At 28.8% G+C, this 11,818-nt stretch overlaps 1 protein-coding gene and 1 long non-coding RNA gene across 2 annotated transcripts in view; both read right to left on the bottom strand.

Moving 5' to 3' along the window:
• The window catches only part of LOC116186690, a 3,068-nt gene extending 918 nt beyond the window's left edge, over nt 1–2,150 (bottom strand). The window contains exon 1 of the long non-coding RNA XR_004151713.1: nt 949–2,150. This is a non-coding gene — a long non-coding RNA (uncharacterized LOC116186690). The remainder of the gene's footprint in view (nt 1–948) is intronic.
• The window catches only part of LOC102681348, a 50,538-nt gene that overhangs the window by 13,703 nt on the left and 25,017 nt on the right, over nt 1–11,818 (bottom strand). The gene's annotated exons all lie outside the window — the stretch shown is intronic.

Below are 11,818 nucleotides of genomic sequence, written 5' to 3'. Positions count from 1 at the left end.
TTTTTTTTTTTTTTTTTTTGAGAGAGAGAGAATTTTTTCTATATTTTTTTCTTTGTTTTTTCTTTTTTTTTTATCAGTACAAAAATGGAAATAGATGTGGATTTTTTCCCTTTTTAATAATCTAATAGATTCGGTTGTTAAATGATTACAATTTTCGAAAAGCTATATATATATATATATATAAATATGTATATGTATGTATACGCTGTAAATGCTCGAAAAAGTGAAATCTAGCATCGAAATAGGTCGCGCTTAGAGAATATGGGAGTTGTTAACGTTAATGTCTACTTTTTGGCCCCGCGTTAATGAACGAACTCGACGTTTCCTGCAAAACTGCTGTGTGTTATGTATTACGAAAAATGCTCAAAACTTATTGTGTCCGACTATAGTTTCCTCTTTATTTCTTTTTTTTTATTTATTTATTTTTTTTTCTGAGATAGAGTATAGTAAAAATTTTAGATATTTTTTACCATTGCCTCTTAATATAGAAATATTTTTCGATGAAAAAGGTATATTACTTTTTTATTACTTTAGAGTATCATTAGAGTCATTTGAAGACTTTATTAAAAATATTGAATTTTAAAGCTATTAGTTATAAAAAAGACACAAATTAAAAATTAATATGTGAGGAAAATATTACTATAAAAAATATAATTCTGACCTCTTTATACTTCTTTCAAAAAAAAGTTTCAAAATTAAGACTAATCACTGTAACAAATTTCGAGCAGTTTTCGTACAACTCAATATAAATCAATTATCGTTAAAATTGTGCATTTTATCCTCGTGTATCCATGCAACATGTAAAAACAAAAAACAAAAAAAAAAGACAAGGAAATTAAGCATCGTAAAAATTGAAAAAATAAAAGAGAAAAAAGAAACAGAATCTCGAGGCGTACACACGTGATTCTACTAAAATAAATGGTTTGAAATTAAATCCCGATTGCTTACCGACGACACAAATGGTCGCGAGTCAGACGATTTTGGCAATGTCGATGGAAGTAGCTGAAAAATAAATCGTATCGATAACTCGAACAGTTCTTGGCACGATACACGGACACACATATAAAACAAAACAAAAAAAGAAACAATTAATTAAACAATTAATCGAATTATGTTTTCAAAAAAAAAAAACGTAAGCTCGTACAAGTAAGCTTATATACGAGTTTCGAATCGATCGCAGTCTAATCCTTTCTTTCTCAATCGATTTAAAATGGACGTTGTTTCGATGTGTACGATAAGTCTCGTTATCTTATGACAATTTTATAATTATGATTCTTTCACATAGACGCATACATGACAGACATTCGTGCGAATCGATCGAAGATGATGAAACTAGCACACGTGTCAGAAATAATGAGTGCAGGATGTTAAAAAAGATGATTTTGGAATTTAAAAGTTGTATTTCGCTGTGCTTTTAATATGAAAAACTTAAAAATATAATTTATAATTATTCTAAAAAATTATTGGAAAGTCTATAAAACTTCATTCCCATTTTTCTTAATTTTAATTATTGTATATTAACTCTTTCACAGTCTAATCTAAGAGAGAAGTCAAGAATAATATGAATCTTGACAATGAACGAATAATTTATTTTATTGCTAATTTTATTACACTGTAAAAGAGTTAAAGATATATTAATATTTTATTTTTCTTCTATTTAAACACATTCACCCTTTTTAAATTTTCCTTTTTTAACTCCCTGCACGATAATATCCCGAAGATAAAAATTTGATGAGTATCAAAAAGAAAGTTTCTCATTTTAGGGAAACGTTCCATCGACGAAAGTTTAAATCTTTTCGGGATATTAATATTCCTATGTAAATATCAGAACAGTATAAATTGCAGCGTTTCAGGTATTTTCGTGTCATATCGACGTATATTTCCATAGTCGATATCTCGACAATCAGCGGTGCAACACACAAGCTTTCGCCAACGACAAGCGAAAATTTTATTGAAGCTTTTCTCGCAGAAATTTCGTGTATATAGGTCCATCATTCGTATAAAAATGTTTTTGGATAAAACATTAATGGAAGAACTTATTAAAGAACTGAATAAAAAATGATATTGATTAATAAAATGAAAAACATGAACAATAAAATATTCGATATCCGTTGTTATTAGTTCTTCGATTAAGTTTATTTTATTTAAGAATATAGTTTATTTAAGAATGATTGGAATTATTAAATTCTAAAAAGGTATTATTAAAATATGAGAGTGATAATTTTAAAAATTGTGATAATGAAAAGATAATTTACGATTAAAAATATGAATGAAATATAAAATCAATGTATAGAAAGACTTATAGAGTAAAATGAATTACTTGTAGATATCGATATTAATTCTTAAAGAATAAAATTAAGATTATAAATATTTTATATCCAATTATTTTTAAATATTGATACGATAGAACCTATTTACAATTAAACTTTTTATTCTTAATACGTTCAGTGATATTTTCATTTCAATCAAGTTGAAGTGACAAAACATAAATACCTATTGATAAATATTTAAATCTATTGTTTAAAATACAAAACTTAAAAATTTATGCATATAAATTTATGTACTAAACGTATTAAGAATATATACAGAATGTCCTAATAAAATTATTAACAAAATTTGAATATTTAATATTCTACTCGTTCCGAGAGTGAAGAAGATCTCATAGACATAATGATCATAGAATAAATGATCAAGCACTTTGCATCTTTCAAAAACATAATAAATTTACAATAAACAATTATTTCAAATGTTCCATACATGAAATGAACTGCTAAAATATTTAAAATTATGATACTTTCACTAATTTCAAAATAATTTCATCCCAAATTGAAAAATTCTTAAATCATTACAATATGACGATGAATAAATTAAACCAATATTAATATAAAAAAACAATATTATCTTAAATACATTATACATATATAAGAAATAAATATCTAAAATCTTTTCAAATATCGATATTGAATAAAACCTTCGAAGATCATTAAAAACTAATCTAAAATTCCTATCCTAAACCACAAACAAACGCAAAAAAATAAAAAGATATTCATCCTAACAATTAAAACATTTTCATCCATAATACGATTGATTCACTCTCGCAACAAGTAGAACATAACCGAGATTACGAAAGACGAGAAGCATTTTTATCAGAAAAACTCAAGAGTCGTCAGCTTGAACATCGATCGTGAAAAGCTGTCTCGAAACACGACATTTTTCGCGCGAGAACGCTGATTGTAAGATAAATTATATACGCAACATCGTTCATTTGCGGACGATAGACAAAACGAAATCACAAAACGGCGATACTCACACCAAGCTGGTGTATACTCACACCGAGTATATTAACAGTGACGTTCTAACGGCCGATATGTATGTTGCAGAATTTACATAAGTCGATTCTGAAAAGAAACATTAGCAACAATGTAATTGTAATGCTCCGATATATATCATCGCGGTTCGAGATTTGATAAGAGAAAAGGAGATAATCGAAGAGAGAAAGAGAAAGAGAAAAAGACATACAAGTGGAAAGATAGAAAAAAGATCGAGAAGAGGAAATAGTTGTCGAGGAAAGGAAAAAAAAAGATAGCTCGATATATAATCACCCCTTGTCGGTAATGGAAATGGAATTCTTTCGATATTTACATAATTTCATATAGCTTTGTAAATTTATTCTGGAACGTTGCCGGATCGGGGTGCGACGTTATGCAAATTAATTCACGAGCTGGACAACGATTTTTAATCGCGTGTTAAACCGACGATAGCGAACCGTCGATGCATATACCAATGGGATCTGATCGATTGGAAACCCGGTGAAATAATAGTCGAATGCTTTTTTTTTCTCTCTTTCTCGACAGGTCGTAATTTCACTTCCGTTTCAATGATAAATGAGAATGATAGTTATTCGAATACGATTGAGATAATATTTTATGTTTATCTGGATTTATCGTTGCGTCTCTAATGGCAGTACGAGATTGATTGGAATGTTTGATTTATAATGAGGAAAGAAGTTGATAGAAAACAGAAATAAGGTTTTTTTTTTTAGAAAAAGTTGGTGCAAGAAATGAGATGATATTGCATGAGATGTGAAAAAAAGTTAATTATAATTATAATATGTGGTATATGTATAAATTGATCATAAGTTTAGGAAATGTTGAATGGAATTTATAAAATTTTTAGAATTTTCTGAAAAAGAATCCTATAATACAGAATGAAAAAAAATTGATTATAATATTTTAAATATAGGAGAAAAAAGTGATTCAATAATATGTAAATATTCTATATTTTAAAAATAAAATATCTGATTTGAAAAATGTTATATAACACTATACAATCCATTATTTTCTCCTACTATATCAAGAATCTGATTATTGAATAAACAAGCATCAAAATTCCGAGTTATAAATTTGGAACTGATAGATTCTTATCATCCGAAACATGTTTTCAGTAATAAATACGGTAGAATTCGTAGAATGGATCTGCAAATTGCAGAGCACGCGACGATTACGTCGAATTCTTTCACGCAGGAACGAAGCTGTGTATCTTGAGAACGTGAAGGTCGACGTATGTAAATTAATTCCCTTATCGATAAATATAACCTTCGCTATTTTTCGACGATAGAAATAGAAATGCTATTCAATCGATAAATATTATACATCAAAAAAAAAGGAAAGGGCATATTTCATGCATATCAAAATTTCAAACTTCAACTCTAAATTCATTCATTTAATTGATAAAATCAATAAATAAATTAATTTTATTTAACATTCATTTATAATTATCCATTATAATTTAGATTTCTTTTCTTTTTTTGATATTTGATAATATCAAATCATCTTAATCCCTTTCACCATTCCACCATCACATTCGTCACATTATAAAGTAGCTAAATCCACATTCGTCGTCTCGAACACAACGTGAAACTTGGTGGATTATAATCTGTCTCGTTTGAAAAAGTGGATTCGCGATTCAGACCGGAAATAAGCTGCTCGTTTATAAGCAGGATTTCCATGGTCGACAAAAGACGCTTGGCGGAAATTTAGGTTAACTTTCGATATAGAACAACCGTTTCGAAACCTTCGCATAGAGGATCCGATGAATCCCTGACCTATATCCTTTAAAACATTATATCCCCATTACGTGTGCCTCGCACACGAAAAATCTATATATTCGTGTATGTTATACTACGCGTGTATACGTGTAGACACGTGTATAAGATGTCCTGGAGGACAGATCTTGGGAATCGTGGCAGATATCTCGATGTAAAGAAGTCTCCTTTGCGAATAAGGGAACTTTCACCACGAAAGGCCGGCTATGGCACCGGTGAAATTCGATAAAAGTCCAGCTGGAAAATTTTGTTGCTGGCATAGCACGACAAAGGCACGCGAAGCATGCCACTTTGATCTTGATGCCTTTAGGAAATCTGATTTCCAGTTTTGTACATTTCTTTGACGCACGTTCGTCATCCCTTAACGCGTTTCTGAATCGAAGATCAAGAATTTTTCGACCGATTTCTTTCAATTTATCAAAGAGGATAATTTATTCTATTTATTTGTATAATTATATAAAAATAATTTTAATTGAATAAAACGAATCTTAATTTAATAGCAACATATAATACATCAAGTTATCATATTTATGAAATAACTCGATATATTATATAATTTAATCTCGAATAATTACAAAATTATTTGCTTCAATCAGTATTCAATTAAATGAAATATATCGAAGTATGTAACGAATATCAGTTGCAAATATTAACATTCGTGTTTGATTCTTATCTGTTTTATGAAGAAACGTACAATGTAGAATTTCATAAAGTTTGAGAATTGCGTTATGGAATGGAAAATGCTGCATTCAAGATCTAATGAAAGGAATAAGACTCGTCTGAACGAACATACGTGATCCTTTCTCTTTTCTCTTGATGAACACGAATAGCTTTTAAGGTTAAATCGTATTCCTCGTGGTGGCTTAATCCCTGTTCAACAACGGCAATTTGGTCCACTTATGAACATTTCTGATGTTTTCACGGACATGGAATTCACGTTTAATTTCACTATCGTGTTAATGCGGTTCAGGAGAGACAGTGAATAGATCTCTTTTTTCTTTTTTTCTTTTTTACTAACAACTCGATCTGATTTCAGTGAATCAAAGCCAATTTGAAGAAATAGTGGATGAAATGGCACATGTGGTTCTTTAAAATCAATTTTTGAAGAAAATAAAATTGTAAAAATAAGGCAATAATAATAAAAATTGTGAAATGGTCTTTGATTTTTTGAATAATATAAAAAGAAATTGTATCATATATATATATATATATATATATATAAGAAAATCAATGAGACAATGAAACAAGTGAAAACTAGCAATAAAAGAAAAAAAAATTGCCTGCAAATCAAACAGAAAATAAAAGGAAGAATATTAAATAATTCTATCAAAGAATCCATTTTCCATAAATGAATCGACTTTTCCTCTCACAAGACGAGACAAGATAAAAGATACTCTGGGAAACATATCGGTCTCGTTAAATTCTTCCACGCAATATCACTTTGTCGGTTATCTCGGATTTTCCGTAATAATGCGATGCACGTAGAATGATGAATGGAAAAGAGAGATCGAGGGGGTGGAAAGTTGAGATAATTACGTGTTGAGGAGCGGACCGATAGCGGGTCGCCAATGAAACAAGAAGTCTCTACCCCTCTCGCAAACGAAGCTGATCCGAAGAGTTGGAACTCGGCCAGAAACGTTCGGCTAATAACAACTACCGGCGACGACCTTTTCCTGGCCAATCGAAGTTTATTCCATCGGCAAGAGTAATTTTCCTTGTGGCCGCCGTTAAAGATCGCCGCCGATTTTCCTAGGTCGTTTCGGTCCTTTTGTTCTTATCGGTGTTGAAATTTCGTTACGAAATACCAGGTAATAAGGTAAAACGGTTTGAGAAAGAAACGAAATGATTTTCTTAACCGTTTTAGAGTTATGTTATTTTTATTTTATATATTATATTGTGCTGATAATAATTATTTTTGTATTGTAATTGTAATGTTTGATATTGAAAATAATAAATATTGAAAATAAGTGGTAGATTTATAATGGAAATGTGATGTATTTAATTATTGTGAATGGAAAGATAGAATTGCAACATTGAAATTTTTTTATATGATTTATAAGCTACACAAAATAATGTTTTAATGTGATTTAATTTTAATCTCAATGTGTCGATAATTAATATTAATTTTATAATATCATAATTCAATAATATAATTTGATTTAATATTCTCTATACGATGTAATTGCTGAATATTTACTAATAAAATTTTCAAATTTTTTTATTTCTTCTGTGATTATCAGAAATTAATATTGACAAAGAGTTTTCTGGAATCACCTAAAATAAAACAATTTGAAAGTTGATATAATTGATTCAATTTTTTTCTTTAAAATTCTACTTTTGTTCTTCTCCAGATGTTCATGTGAACGAAACAAGAAATGATTCGTGAAAATATTGTCGTGAATGTTTTACAATTGTAAATTTCCTTGATTCTTTGGAGATCGATTGACGAAGAACACATGTCGAATTCGATTATCGTTAATCCTTTTTCTCGAACGAATTATCGCTTTATACTAACAGCATTATTGAATTTTAATATTATATCTTATTATATCTTGCTTTAAATTAAATATTATATAATCTCTATATTCTCCAAATTATAATATTTTCTAAAATCCACTATATTAATTTCAAAACAACAAATTTAATACTAGAACAAGAAATCCACAAAAATAATTTACTTTAAATCGAAAAATCAATTGAATTTACTAAAATAAAAATTTAATACTAATATCCTATTAAATTTGCCAAAGCCTTCTGATCTTCAAACACAAGGAAAGGAATAATCAAGAATCCAGTTAAACTGTGCGAAATTCAATTAATTCGAGTGTCACGAAATTCTGTGTGCACCAACAAAACAGATACGTGTCCTCTCTGTTCAAACTCTAAGAGAACTTAATATCGCCATGAACAATGGCGGCCGAACATAAACGATTCGTTTATCCATTCCAGACTAAATTAAATAATGAAAATACGGATATTCGAAAGGCATATACAAAGAGAGAGAGTGTTTCCTTTCATTTCAATATTCACGCTTAAAACGAAACAAACATGGTACAATTAATCTCACTAACAAACCGCAGAATTTCATTTAGGAATTCGTCGAATAAGTTTAGCTTCGAAACAGCTTCGTCCCACTTCCAAGAACAATCGACTTATAGGTATTTGTATCGTTCCCTATGAGTTGTTTCATTAGAAATTGTCATGGCGTTAAACTGAAACCATTCATGGTGATCAATAAGAAATTAATAGCCCGGTTACACCGCAGAATTTATATTGAATTGGTAGTTATTCATCAAAATTGTTCTTTGTTCGTTAGAGATTTTAAATGAAGATTTGTTGTTCGATAAAAAATAATTGTGTTAATTGATAATTTTTTTAATAAGCTGTAGATATTTGCTGAATTGAAAATTTTCATTGTATTAAACTAAAGATTCATAATAGAAGAATTAATAATCTGGCTATATTACAATAGAATTGATATAAAACTTGATCTTTATTTTGTTTGTTTATCGGAGATTGAATATTTTCAATTTGTTTGATGGAAGATACGCGTTAAGTGGCAATTTTTTAAAAATATTCAATAAGGATTTGAGGATGTTTGTAATAGTCATGAGAAAATTCTATCTATGTCGCTAGGAGGATCAATCATACACCTGAGACTTGGTAGATGGGATTGCTTATCTTGTTCACATTGTTGAGACTGAAAAATCGACCATATTTATGGCACAGAAATGAGAAATAAGAAATAAAGAAAAATTTTTTAGTATTTTAAAAGTGTATTGTATCTTTTTTAATTTTTTCTTAATATTTTTAATTTAATCCTTCATCTAATATTTAAATCAATCAATTTTTTTCATTATTTGTAGTTGCTAGAAGAGTTAAACATGAAAACTTTATTTTATCATTATTTGTAAAATAATGAAATGATATCTTTGAAAGGACATCATATTTTAGATTTGCAATGATAAATGATCGAAATTATACAATATCTGGCATGCAAACTCAATACACGCAAACCATAAATTATCGCTCAAAAGAAAGAAATAAAAATGTTATCCATGAAAATAAAAAAGCGAAATATATAATCATAATAATACTACACTATAGTATAGTAATAAAAAAATATATAATATATATATATTAATATCCTTGAACTATTTCTTTGAGATAATCAATTTTTCATATGATCACTCCACATATCGAATTTTCTACATATATCGAAATGAAAATAAAATTATACATACACGTGATCAAAGAAAAATATCATTAACAAACAAAGAAAACAGGTAGATAGAGGTGAATCGCATAAATTGACAATTCGATTATGAAGCATAACTTCTTGAATAAACCAAGAACACGAAAAAAATGGAATATGCGTATAAAAGTATAGTAATCGTATGTTATTCTTGGGAGACGACCTCTACGATGAATCATTTTTAATCGAGCGAAACCTATAAGTACCTTCACCTTTTTGCCTATGCGAATTGTAAAGAACTTTAATTTATTAGTACCTTGCATATAATTTTGATGAAATTCGAATGATATTTTTTATTCTCTCTTTTTACTTTTTAAAAAATATTATTTCCAATGTTTTTGTTCCAATCTTTAAAATCATATTCACCATTAAAAACTTTAATAAACGGAATTAATAAACGGAAACAAACAAAGAGTAATTAAAATCCTTAACTCGATCCATATTAATGGACAATCTCGCGTGTAACACGAAGATCGTTAAAATTCGAGCTAACTAACACGAATTCCGTTCGATAATCTTCCCTTCGAGACGACAAGATCTTTAATAAACAACTGATGTATCATTCTATGACTGTATTGCGTGAAATCCTCCATCAAATCGTTGTCGAGCAACGTGACACGAACTTAGCCTCCAGCCTAGCGTAGCTATATCGAATCTATCAATTTAACGCGAGAAATTTGATAAACATCGAGGTGATCGACCGATCAGCATATACACGTGATGCAAGTTTGCAAATGGTTTTACCATCATCCTTACGATCAGACAGGTATTTAATGATGTCACACATGACATACAACTGATCTCATGGTTGACGACGAATTCACTTAGTGACGACAGAATTGGGACAAGGGATGAGAATATTGAGTTACGAATTTAATGACGAAATCAGAATCTTCTTACAAAATTAATGATATTTATGAATAAAAGTTGGATTAAAAATTGGATTATAAATTTCTTTTCTTTAATTTTACTTATTGTACTTTCTTTTATTCTTAAGCTCGATATATGATAAAATTTCAATATTGGTAACTAACTTTATCAAATTTTAATAATGCCTTGTATTTTGTTATGTTGTCCCTTTTATTTTTCGATATTATTGTTCCTTGTTGCTTGATATGTAAATCCCGTAGATCCTGATTTTACTTTTTCTGTCACTCAAAAATTTCAATTAGTTATATACTCTTCTTTCATTTTGAAAAAAAATACAATGTCATTCATTTATATAAAATGAAATTATTAAAAATTTATGAAATAATGAAATTAATTATACACGATAATAATATTTTCTCTTTCATGCAAAGCATGTAATATTTGAATCAACTTTGTACACGGAATTCATCTACTAAGTTGTTTAGATATACGCTGAAAATATATATACTTGTGAAAGTAAAGAAAGTACTATGAAACGTAGAAGTCTCGCGATCATCAATAATTTCGACGTTACTAACTTTGGTCTTTCGTTTAATTCTTTATTCGCCTCGACTGTATTCGCGTCAACATCGATATCAACATATTCCACGATTTCTGTTCTATTTGATAACAAGCAGAACGTGTTCGTGAAAGAAACATCAATTTCAACAAATTTTCTATAAATACTCGTTTCGCGATCTCTGAAACATTCATTAATATCTCATTCATTGTCAAATTCTGTTTATTGACAAAAACGATTCAATGAATCTGATAATTGTTCAATCGAAAATCTGATAATCAAATCAGATATTATTCAAAACAAGAAAAAAATATTTAAAATATTTTTCTCTGCAAAAAATCATTCGTCCCAATAATATAAGAAATATCTCCTCTTTTATTTTCCCTTCCTGAGGTTTTAAATTATTTTTATATTTAAGACAAGAAGAAATAAAAATTAATTAAAGATTATTATTAAAAATTTTGAACAATATAAATATATATAAAATATTGAACCATTAATCACACTCCAATTGAACCGATTTATTCGCCAATTTACACGTCGAGATATTTAACAATTTGAGAAAGCTCGATATCGTGAAATCCAATTCCATCGACAATGAACGCAAAATCACGGAAACAATCGGTGAAAACGATTTTCAATCCATCGTAAATCCTGAATGCGACAGTTTCGAAGGTCGTTACGTGGCCACATACAATCTACATGAATGATATCGCAATTTCATCGGGCAAGAACAATCTGGGACATCCTTGCGATCGTCACGAAGATTTAATGAATTCTTAAGAACGATTTAAGCTGCAACCACCTTTTCTCCCCTCATTTTTTTCTTTTCTCATGTATATCAAGCATAGTCCGAAAATTTGTTTTTCTTTGAAGTATTCTCGACTATAAATTATTCATCAGATGAAAAAAGTTGATTTATTCAGGCGTTCCTTGTTCTAGAGTGAACAAAAATTGCTACGAGACTTGAATCAGAGAAAAAATTTAATTGCAAATACGAAATGATATTTATTACAATTAATGAAACTTT

Source organism: Apis dorsata, unplaced genomic scaffold, assembly GCF_000469605.1.
Source record: "Apis dorsata unplaced genomic scaffold, Apis dorsata 1.3 scaffold_1280, whole genome shotgun sequence".
Classification (NCBI taxonomy): Eukaryota; Metazoa; Arthropoda; class Insecta; order Hymenoptera; family Apidae; genus Apis; species Apis dorsata.
This window is presented reverse-complemented; position numbering and strand designations above follow the sequence as displayed.